Consider the following 10,356-nt stretch of genomic DNA (forward strand, 5'->3'; position numbering starts at 1 on the left):
TCTGGAAACATTGCTACCCACTACCTACCCACCACCTCCCCTCCCCCTTCCCCCACCTCACCCACCACCCCAATATCATGTGTTAGGTCTTGTGATTCCCAGAAGTTTTAAATAACCATACTTTTAGACACAAATACTGGAGTTGAGATCAAGTGTATTTTTTCAGGTCTCACCATGTGCTGCGGAACAATACATTTCTGCTTTGGTCCATTGATTGTGGTGTAGTGGAGGAGATGGTGGGGGAGTGGTAATGTCACTGGACTAGTAATCCAGAGGCTCCAGCTAATGCTCTGGGGACATGGGTTCAAATCCCACCACAGCAGCTGGTGGAATTTAAATTCAATTAACAAATCTGGAATGTAAAGGCTAGTCTCAGTAATGGTGACCAGCAGCTATCATTGTGAAAATCCATCTGGTTCACGAATGTCCTTTAGGAAAGGAAATCTGCCATCCTTACCTGGACTGGTCTACATGTGACTCCAGACCCACAGCAATGTGGTTGACTGCCCTCTGAAATGGTGCAGCAAGCCACTCAGTTCAAGAGCAGTTAGGGATGAGCAACTCCCATCATTCCCGCAGTACTGCACTGGGTGTGTAAGCCAAATTGGTAACTACCCATCCTTCCCAACCTTTATTGGCTAATTTCTGCTTAAATTTTCTAATTGTGTCCCGTCCAGAAGATAGGAAGGAAAATATATATAAAACAAAAACAAAAATACCTGGAAAAACTCAGCAAGTCTGGCAGCATCTGCGGAAAGGAGCACAGTTAATTTTTCGAGTCCGAATGACCCTTCAAAGGAACTAAGTAAAAATAGAAAAGAGATAAAATATAAGCTGGTTTAAGGTGGGGGGCGCGGGTAGAGCTGGATAGAGGGCCAGTGATAGGTGGAGATAACCAAAAGATGTCACAGACAAAAGGACAAAGAGGTGTTGAAGGTGGTAATATTATCTAAGGAATGTGCTAATTAAGGTTAGAAAGCAGGACAAGCAAGGTACAGATAGCCCCAGTGGGGGTGGGGTGGGGGGAAGGAATCGAAAAAGGCTAAAAGGTAGAGATAAAACAATGGATGGAAATACATTTAAAAATAATGGAAATAGGTGGGAAAAGAAAAACCTATATAAATTGGAAAAAATTGGGGTGGGGTGGTGGGAATCGGAAAGGGGATGGGGATGGAGGAGAGAGTTCATGATCTAAAATTGTTGAACTCAATATTCAGTTGCGTTTGGTCTCTCCAATGTAGAGGAAACCACATTGGGAGCAACGAATGCAGTAGACTAAATTGAGGGAAGTGCAAGGTAAATGCTGCTTCACTTGAAAGGAGTGTTTGGGCCCTTGGACGGTGAGGAGAGAGGAAGTAAAGGGGCAGGTGTTGCACCTTCTGCGGTTGCATGGGAAGGTGCTGTGGGAGGGGGTTGAGGTGTAGGGGGTGATGGAGGAGTGGACCAGGGTTTCCCGGAGGGAACGATCCCTGCGGAATGCCGCCAGGGGGGGTGAAAGGAAGATGTGTTTGGTGGTGGCATCATGCTGGAGTAAGCGGAAATGGCAGAGGATGATCCTTTGAATGCGGAGGCTAGTGGGGTGATAAGTGAATACAAGGGGGACCCTATCATGGTTCTGGGAGGGAGAAGAAGGTGTGAGGGCGGATGCGCCTCACCTGCCCCTTTACTTCCCCTCTCCTCACCGTCCAAGGGCCCAAACACTCCTTTCAAGTGAAGCAGCATTTCACTTGCACTTCCCTCAATTTAGTCTACTGCATTCGTTGCTCCCAATGTGGTTTCCTCTACATCGGAGAGACCAAACGCAGCCTGGGCGACCGCTTTGCAGAACACCTTCGGTCTGTCCGCAAGCATGACCCAGACCTTCCTGTCGCTTGCCATTTCAACACACCACCCTGCTCTCATGCCCACATGTCCGTCCTTGGCCTGCTGCATTGTTCCAGTGAAGCTCAACGCAAACTGGAGGAACAGCACCTCATCTTCCGACTAGGCACTTTACAGCCTTCCGGACTGAATATTGAGTTCAACAATTTTAGATCATGAACTCTCTCCTCCATCCCCACCCCCATTTCGATTCCCCCCCCTCTTTTTTTTCCAATAATTTATATAGATTTTTCTTTTCCCACCTATTTCCATTATTTTTAAATGTATTTCCATCCATTGTTTTATCTCTACCTTTTAGCCTTTTTCGATTCCTTCACCCCACCCCACCCCCACTAGGGCTATCTGTACCTTGTACTGCTTTCTACCCTTAATTAGCATATTCCTCAGATAATATCACCACCTTCAACACCTCTTTGTCCTTTTGTCTGTGACATCTTTTGGTTATCTCCACCTATCACTGGCCCTCTATCCAGCTCTACACCCTGCCACCCCCCCACCTTAAGCCAGCTTATATTTCACCTCTTTTCTATTTTTACTTAGTTCTGTTGAAGGGTCATTTGGACTCGAAACGTTAACTGTGCTCCTCTCCGCAGATGCTGCCAGACTTGCTGAGTTTTTCCAGGTATTTTTGTTTTTGTTTTGGATTTCCAGCATCCGCAGTTTTTTGCTTTTAGGAAAATATATATATCTATGTGAACCTGACTACTCTATAAATATTTTTTAAAAATTGGACAAAGGTTTTTCCCTGACTAGCCATAACTCATACCAGAGGAATTTCTAACCTTCAGAAAGAGCAGGGACCTCGTTGTCTTTAAAGAGGTGCGAATGCCCCTGTGACTGCAGAAAATCAAACTCCAAAGAAATGCACCAACACCTTTTACATTTCTAAGGCAGAGCTCTGGCCAAGGGAGACGGCATATCTGCAAGTCAAAAGGGACCCTGACCCCTCTATTAAATACCTCAAGATTCCAAACCTGGGAAAATGCATCCTTTTTCCAACATGCAGGAGAAGAAGTGGATGGTATGTCACATGATCTCCCCCAAGCTACTAGAACCTGTCATATTGCCATGTGGAACTGAACCCAGACAGCCTACCATTTTATCATCTAACAGGTAGCAGCCGAAAGAGTTCTGTCCAGGTTTAAAATTGCCTGGCCCTCATCTACACTGTGTAGTGCTGGAACATTGGAACTCCTGTATCTGTGCCCATAAGACTCATTCCTCTCTACTTCCCTTCCTCCATTGTGGGAGTCCTTGCTTCTGGAAATTCGGATCACCCTGCAACAGTTTCAGCCTGCTGACCTCTGAAGGAATACGGCACTGGACTTTTGATTCTGGACTCTGGACACACCATAGCTCTTATTTTTATAATATATACAAAAAAATGCTGGAAAAACTCAACTCTGATGAAGAGTCATACGGACTCAAAATATTAACTCTGTTCTTCTCTCCACAGATGCTGCCAGGCCTGCTGAGATTTTCTAGCATTTTTTTGTTTTTATTTCAGATTTCCAGCATCCACAGCATTTTGCTTTCATCACTCTTATTTTTATCGTGTTCTGGCCCTGTACTCCTTTCTTCCCCTTATCCCTCTTTTATTGTTAAAAAAAAATCAGAAATCAAAAACGCCTTTCTGTTTATGGATGGGTAGTGAGAGGAGAAATCAGGGCTGTTTAAATTAATCATCTTCCTGTCCGTAACAATTGTATAAGTCTGTTTCCCTTAAATATCATCTTTGTATGCGATTCTATGATTTGTAGAGGGGAAACAACAAAATTACAAAGAGGCAGATTGCTAGTGGTTTAATGAACTTTTGAAATTGACATGTCTTTGTGGACTGTGATCATGTTTTTTGTTTCAAGTGTTTCAAGCGGTTGATGAATGATTAGGCTGTATCCTGTTTGTTTCAAATAAGTAGGATAACTATACTAATCATTGTCATGTAATGTTTGCAGTCTTAAGAAACCATTGTTTCTGCTTGTTTCAGGGATTACTAAACCGATCGTTGTTATTTAATGTTTGTGGGCATGTTATAACTGAACTAATGAGTTAATCCTACATGTGGGGTTACTGCTATGAGGTCAAGTTAAGCCGAAGATGGAGCTTAATTAAATCGTGATATGGGTGACAGTGCCAAAGGAAGTGTCTGTAGATATGGACATGACAAAGCCTGTAGAACTGGTGAAAACAATTTTTTTTTTTAATTGATCGTACAAACCTTATCTGCATATAATATCTCTACATCCATAAGAGAATACAGCAAAGTGAGAGCTCAGCTTAAAAGGAGGAGATCGCAGAGCCTCAGGTACTGCAGTTGGGTAGGAGTGATCTGGTCAATCACTTGAAGACGCAGAGAGACAGGACAACACAAAGTCACCAGCCAGTGAAGTCCGTTCCCATGTAAGGGTAGCTTGGAGATTCGGGGTAGTGTAAGTATAACTTTTCCATGAACTGTTATTTACAATAAACGTTCCCATCCTTATTGGAAACAAATTGAATTTGATCTGAATGTCTCATCCATACTAGTCCAGAGTAAGGCTCCGAACTTAAAAGTAAGATTTTCACATTCTACAAAGTCTCTGGAGTGGAACTTGAACTAAGAATCTCTGACTCAGATAGTGCTACCCACTGAGCCACAGCTGACACCAAATTTAGCTAGTCTTGGTGATCCATGGGGACTACAGCGGTTCAAGAAGGCAGCTCGCCACCACCTTCTCAAGGGCAATAAGGGATAGGCAATAAATGCTGGCCTAGCCAGCAATGCCTACATCCTGTAAATGAATTAAAAAAACCGTATTCACATTATATTCCATCTGCCATGTTCTGGCCCATTCATTTAGCTTGTCCAAGTCCTCTTGAAGCCCCCTTGCATCCTCCTCACAATTTATGTTCCCATCCAGTTTGGTAGCATCAGCAAATTTGGAAATATTACATTTGGTCCCCACATCCAAATCATTGATATAGATTGTGAGCAGCTGTCGCCCCAGCACTGATCCTTGCGGTACCCGACTAGTAACAGATTGCCATCCTGAGAATGATCCGTTTATTCCTACTCTTTGCTTTCTGTCTGTTAACCAAATTCTTAATCCATATGAGTATATTTTCCCCAATCCCATGCACTCTAGTTTTATTTCCTAACCTCCTGTGTGGAACCTTATCAAAAGCTTTCTGAAAATCCAAATACGCCACATCCACTGGTTCTCCTTTATCAATGCTACAAGTAACACCCTCAAAAAACTCCAACAGGTTTGTCAAATATGATTTCCCTTTCATAAATCCATGTTGACTCTGCCCAATTTTACCATTCTTTTCTAAGTGTCCAGTTATCACACCCTTTATAATATATTCCAACATTTTCCCCACTAATGAGTTCAAACTAACAGGTCTCTAGTTCTCCATTGTCCCTCTTTCTCCCTTCTTAAATAGTGGGGTTACATTTGCTATTTTCCAGTCTGCATGAACCTTTCCAAAATCTATAGGATTTTGAAAGATATCCCCCAATGCATCCACTATCTCTTTAGCCACCTCCTTCAACACTCTGGAATGAAGCTCATCTGGTCCAGGGGATTTATCAACCTTCAATTCAGTTACCTCTTTACCAAACTCTTATTTCTTTTAGTTTCTCAGTTTCACAAGCCCCTTGGTCGGCGAGTATTTCTGGGAGATTTTCTGTATCTTCTCCTGTAAAGACAGATGCAAAGTAATTGTTTAGTTTCCCTGCCATTTCCCTGTTCTCCACTATAAATTATTCTGTCCCCGTGTGTAATGGGCCCACATTTGTCCTAGCTAATCTTTTCCTTTTCACATACCTAAAGAAGTTTTTACAGTCCGTCTTTATGTTCCTCGCTAGTTTGCATTCATATTCTCTTTTCCCTTTCTTAATCAGTTTCTTAGTCCTCCTTTGCTGGATTCTAGGTTTCTCCCAAACCTCGAGTTTACCATTTTTTCTGGCATCCTTATAAGTCACTTCCTTTGATCGAATGCAATCTTTAACTTCTTTCGTTAACCACGGTTAATTTACCTTTCCCTTTAGGTGTTTGTGCCTTAGAGGAATGTATGTCTGTTGTAAACCATGTTGTATTTCTTTAAATACTAGCCATTGCCTGTCTATTGTCAAATCTTTTAGTGTATTTTCCCAATCCACCATAGCCAACTTGCCCCTCTTACCTTCAAAACTTTCTTTCTTCAGATTTAAGACCCTAGTTTCAGAATGAACTAAATCACAATCAAACTTAATGAAAAATTTTATCATATTATGGTCACTATTTCCCAAAGGCTTCTTTACAACAAGGTTATTAATCAGCCCTTTCTTCTTACACAACACTAAATCCAAAATAGCCCGATACCTAGTTGGCTCTTCAATGTATTGCTCCAGAAACCCATCTCGTACACACTCCAGAAATTCCTCCTCCAGAGCATTAGTGCTGATTTGGTTACCCCAGTCTATGTGTAAATTAAAGTTGCCCATTATTACTATATTACCCACATTACATGCATCTCTAATTTCCTCATTTATAACATGCCCAACATTAGCACTACAGTTTGGTGGCATATAAACAACTCCCACCCACGCTTGCTGGTCCTTGCTGTTTCTTAGCAACTGATTCTACACCTTGATCCCATCCTCTCTTACTAATGTACTGACCTTGTCCCTTATTAAGAGCGCTACTCCACCAACTTCTCCTTTTTGCCCATTTCTCCTATATGTTGAATATCCCTGGATATTCAGTTCCCAATCTTGGTCACCCTGTAGCCACATTTCCATAATGGCAATTAAATCATACCCATTTAACTCAATTTGTGCATTCAAATCATCAACCCTTTTGTGAATGCACCGTGCATTCAGATAGAGTGCCTTTAATTCAGCTTTTTTACCTTTTATCTCTATTCTGATCCTATTTGATGCTTGCCTGTGCTTCATCAGTCTTCTACAATTGCTTTACACTTTTCTACTTCCTTTTACCAGTTTTGCTTCCTTTGAATTTGAGTTCCCTGTCAGGTTCCCATCCTCGTGCCAATCCAGTTTAACCACACCGCACCCCTCACTCCCAACTGCATGAGCAAATCTCCCTGCGAGGATGTTAGTCACGGTCCTTCTAGCATGTAGCCCGTCCATCTTTTACAGGTCCCACCTGCCCCAGCACTGGGCCCAGTGACTGATACGTCACAACATTCACTGTAAAAACGTGTTATAAACCACAGTCCTCACTGTAACGCTCTGATATATCCCACACCCCTTACTATAGCATTCTGCTTTAACACACACCCCTCACTGTAACACTCTGATATACACCACACCCCTCAATGTAACACTCCGATATACACCACACCCCTCAATGTAACACTCCGATATATCCTGCACCGTCACTGTAACACTCCAATATATCCCGCACCCCTCACTGTAACACTGTGATATATCCCACACCCCTCACTCTGCTATATCCCACACCCTTCACTTTAACACTCTGATATATCCCACACACCTCATTATAACACTGATATACGCCACACCCCTCAGTATGAAACTGATACATCCCACGCCTCTCACTGTAACACTCTGATTTAACCCACAACTCTCACTGTAAAACTTTGATATAGCCCACACCTCTCACTGTAACATTCAGATATACCCACACCCCTCACTGTAACACCATGATATATACCACATCCCTCACTGTAACACTCTGATATGCCCTACACCCCTCACTGTAACACTCTGATGCACCCCACACCCCTCACTGTAACACTCTGATGCACCCCACACCCGTCACGATGACACACACTGATATATCCACACACCTCATTATAACACCGATATACGCCACACCCCTCAGTATGAAACTGATATATCCCATGCCTCTTACTGTAACACTCTGATATATCCCACACTGTAACACCCTGATATATCCCACACCTCTCACTGTAACACTCTGATATATCCCACACTGTAACACCCTGATATATCCCACACCCCTCACTGTAACACTCTGATATACCCCACACCCCTCACTGTAACACCATGATATATACCACATCCCTCACTGTAACACTCTGATATGCCCTACACCCCTCACTGTAACACTCTGATGCACCCCACACCCCTCATGATAACACACACTGATATATCCCACACACCTCATTATAACACTGATATACTCCACACCCCTCAATATGAAACTGATATATCCCATGCCTCTTACTGTAACACTCTGATATATCCCACACTGTAACACTCCAATATATGACGCAACCTCACTGTAACACTTTGACATATCCAACACCCCTCACTGTAACACTCCGATATATCCCACACTCCTCACTGTAACACTTAGATATATCCCACACGACTCACTGTAACACTCTGATATATCCCACATCACTCACTGTAACACTCTGATATATCCCAAACCCCGCATTATGACACTCTGATATACCCCACACCCCTCACTGTAACACTCTAAAAAACCCCACACCCCTCACTGTAACACTCTGATATACCCCACACCCCTCACTGTAACACCATGATATATACCACATCCCTCACTGTAACACTCTGATATGCCCTACACCCCTCACTGTAACACTCTGATATACCCCACACCCCTCACTGTAACACCATGATATATACCACATCCCTCACTGTAACACTCTGATATGCCCTACACCCCTCACTGTAACACTCTGATATACCCCACACCCCTCACTGTAACACTCTGATATGCCCTACACCCCTCACTGTAACACTCTGATGCACCCCACACCCCTCATGATAACACACACTGGTATATCCCACACACCTCATTATAACACTGATATACGCCACACCCCTCAGTATGAAACTGATATATCCCATGCCTCTTACTGTAACACTCTGATATATCCCACACTGTAACACTCCAATATATGACGCAACCTCACTGTAACACTCTGATATATCCAACACCCCTCACGATAACAATCTGATATATCCCAAACCTGTCACTGTAACACTCTGATATACCCTACACCCCTTACAGAAACACTTTTATATAACCCACGCCACTCACGGTAACATATTGATATTTCCCACACCTCTCATATCACTCTGATATAACTCTCACCCTTCATATTAACAATCTGATATATCCCACACCCCTCACTGTAACATGCTGATGTACCCCACACTGTAACACTCTGATATACCCCACACCCCTCACGATGACACACTCTGATATATCCCACAGAACTCACCGGAACACTCTGATATATCTCACACCCCTCACTGTAACACTATGATATATCCAACCCTCCTTACTGTAACACTCCGATATATCCCGCATACCTCACTGTAACACTTTGATATATCCCACACCCCTCACTGTAACACCCCGATATATCCCGCACCCCTCACTGTTACACCCTGATATATCCCACACTGCTCACTGTAACACTCTGATATACCCCACACCCTTCACTGTAACCCTATGATATATCCCACAGCCCTCACTGTAACCCTATGATATATTCCACAGCCCTCACTGTAACACTCTGATATGCCCCACACCACTCACTGTAACACTTTGATTACAGCCCACACCCCTCATTGTGACATTCTGATATACCCCTCACCTGTCACTGTAACACTCTGATATAGCCCACACCCCTCACTGTAACACTCTGATATATCCCACACCCCTCACTGTAACACTTTGATATATCCCACACCCCTCACTGTAACACTCCAATATACCCCACACCCCCTCACTGTAACACCATGATATATTCCACACCCCTCACTGTAACACTCTGATATACCCCACACCCCTCACTGTAACACCATGATATATTCCACACCCCTCGCTGTAACACTCTGATATACCCCCACCCCTCACTGTTACACCCTGATATACATAGAAAGATACATAGAAAATGGGAGCAGGAGTAGGCCATTCGGCCCTTCAAGCCTGCACTGCCCTTCATAATGATCATGGCTGATCATCCAACTCAATAGCCTGCTCCCGCTTTCTCCCCATATCCTTTGATCCCTTTCACCCCAAGAGCTATATCCAACTCCTTCTTGAAAACATACAATGTTCTGGCCTCAACTACTTTCTGTGGTAGCAAATTCCACAGGCTCACCACTCTCTGGGTGAAGAAATTTCTCCTCATCTCAGTCCTAAATGGTCTACCCCGTCTCCTCAGACTGTGACTCCTGGTTCTGGACTCCCCCATCATCAGGAACATCCTTCCTGTATCTACCCTGTCAAGTCCTGGTAGAATTTTCTTGGTTTCTTTGAGATTCCCTCCCTCATTCTTCTGAACTCCAGCGAATATAATCCTAACCAACTCAATCTCTCCTCATATGTCAGTCCCGCCATCCCAGGAATCAGTCTGGTAAACCTTCGCCGCACTCCCTCTGTAGCAAGAACATCCTTCCTCAGATAAGGAGACCAAAACTGCACACAATATTCCAGGGGAGGTCTCACCAAGGCCCTG

The sequence above is a fragment of the Cetorhinus maximus genome, chromosome 13 (assembly GCF_964194155.1).
Source record: "Cetorhinus maximus chromosome 13, sCetMax3.hap1.1, whole genome shotgun sequence".
Taxonomy (NCBI): domain Eukaryota; kingdom Metazoa; phylum Chordata; class Chondrichthyes; order Lamniformes; family Cetorhinidae; genus Cetorhinus; species Cetorhinus maximus.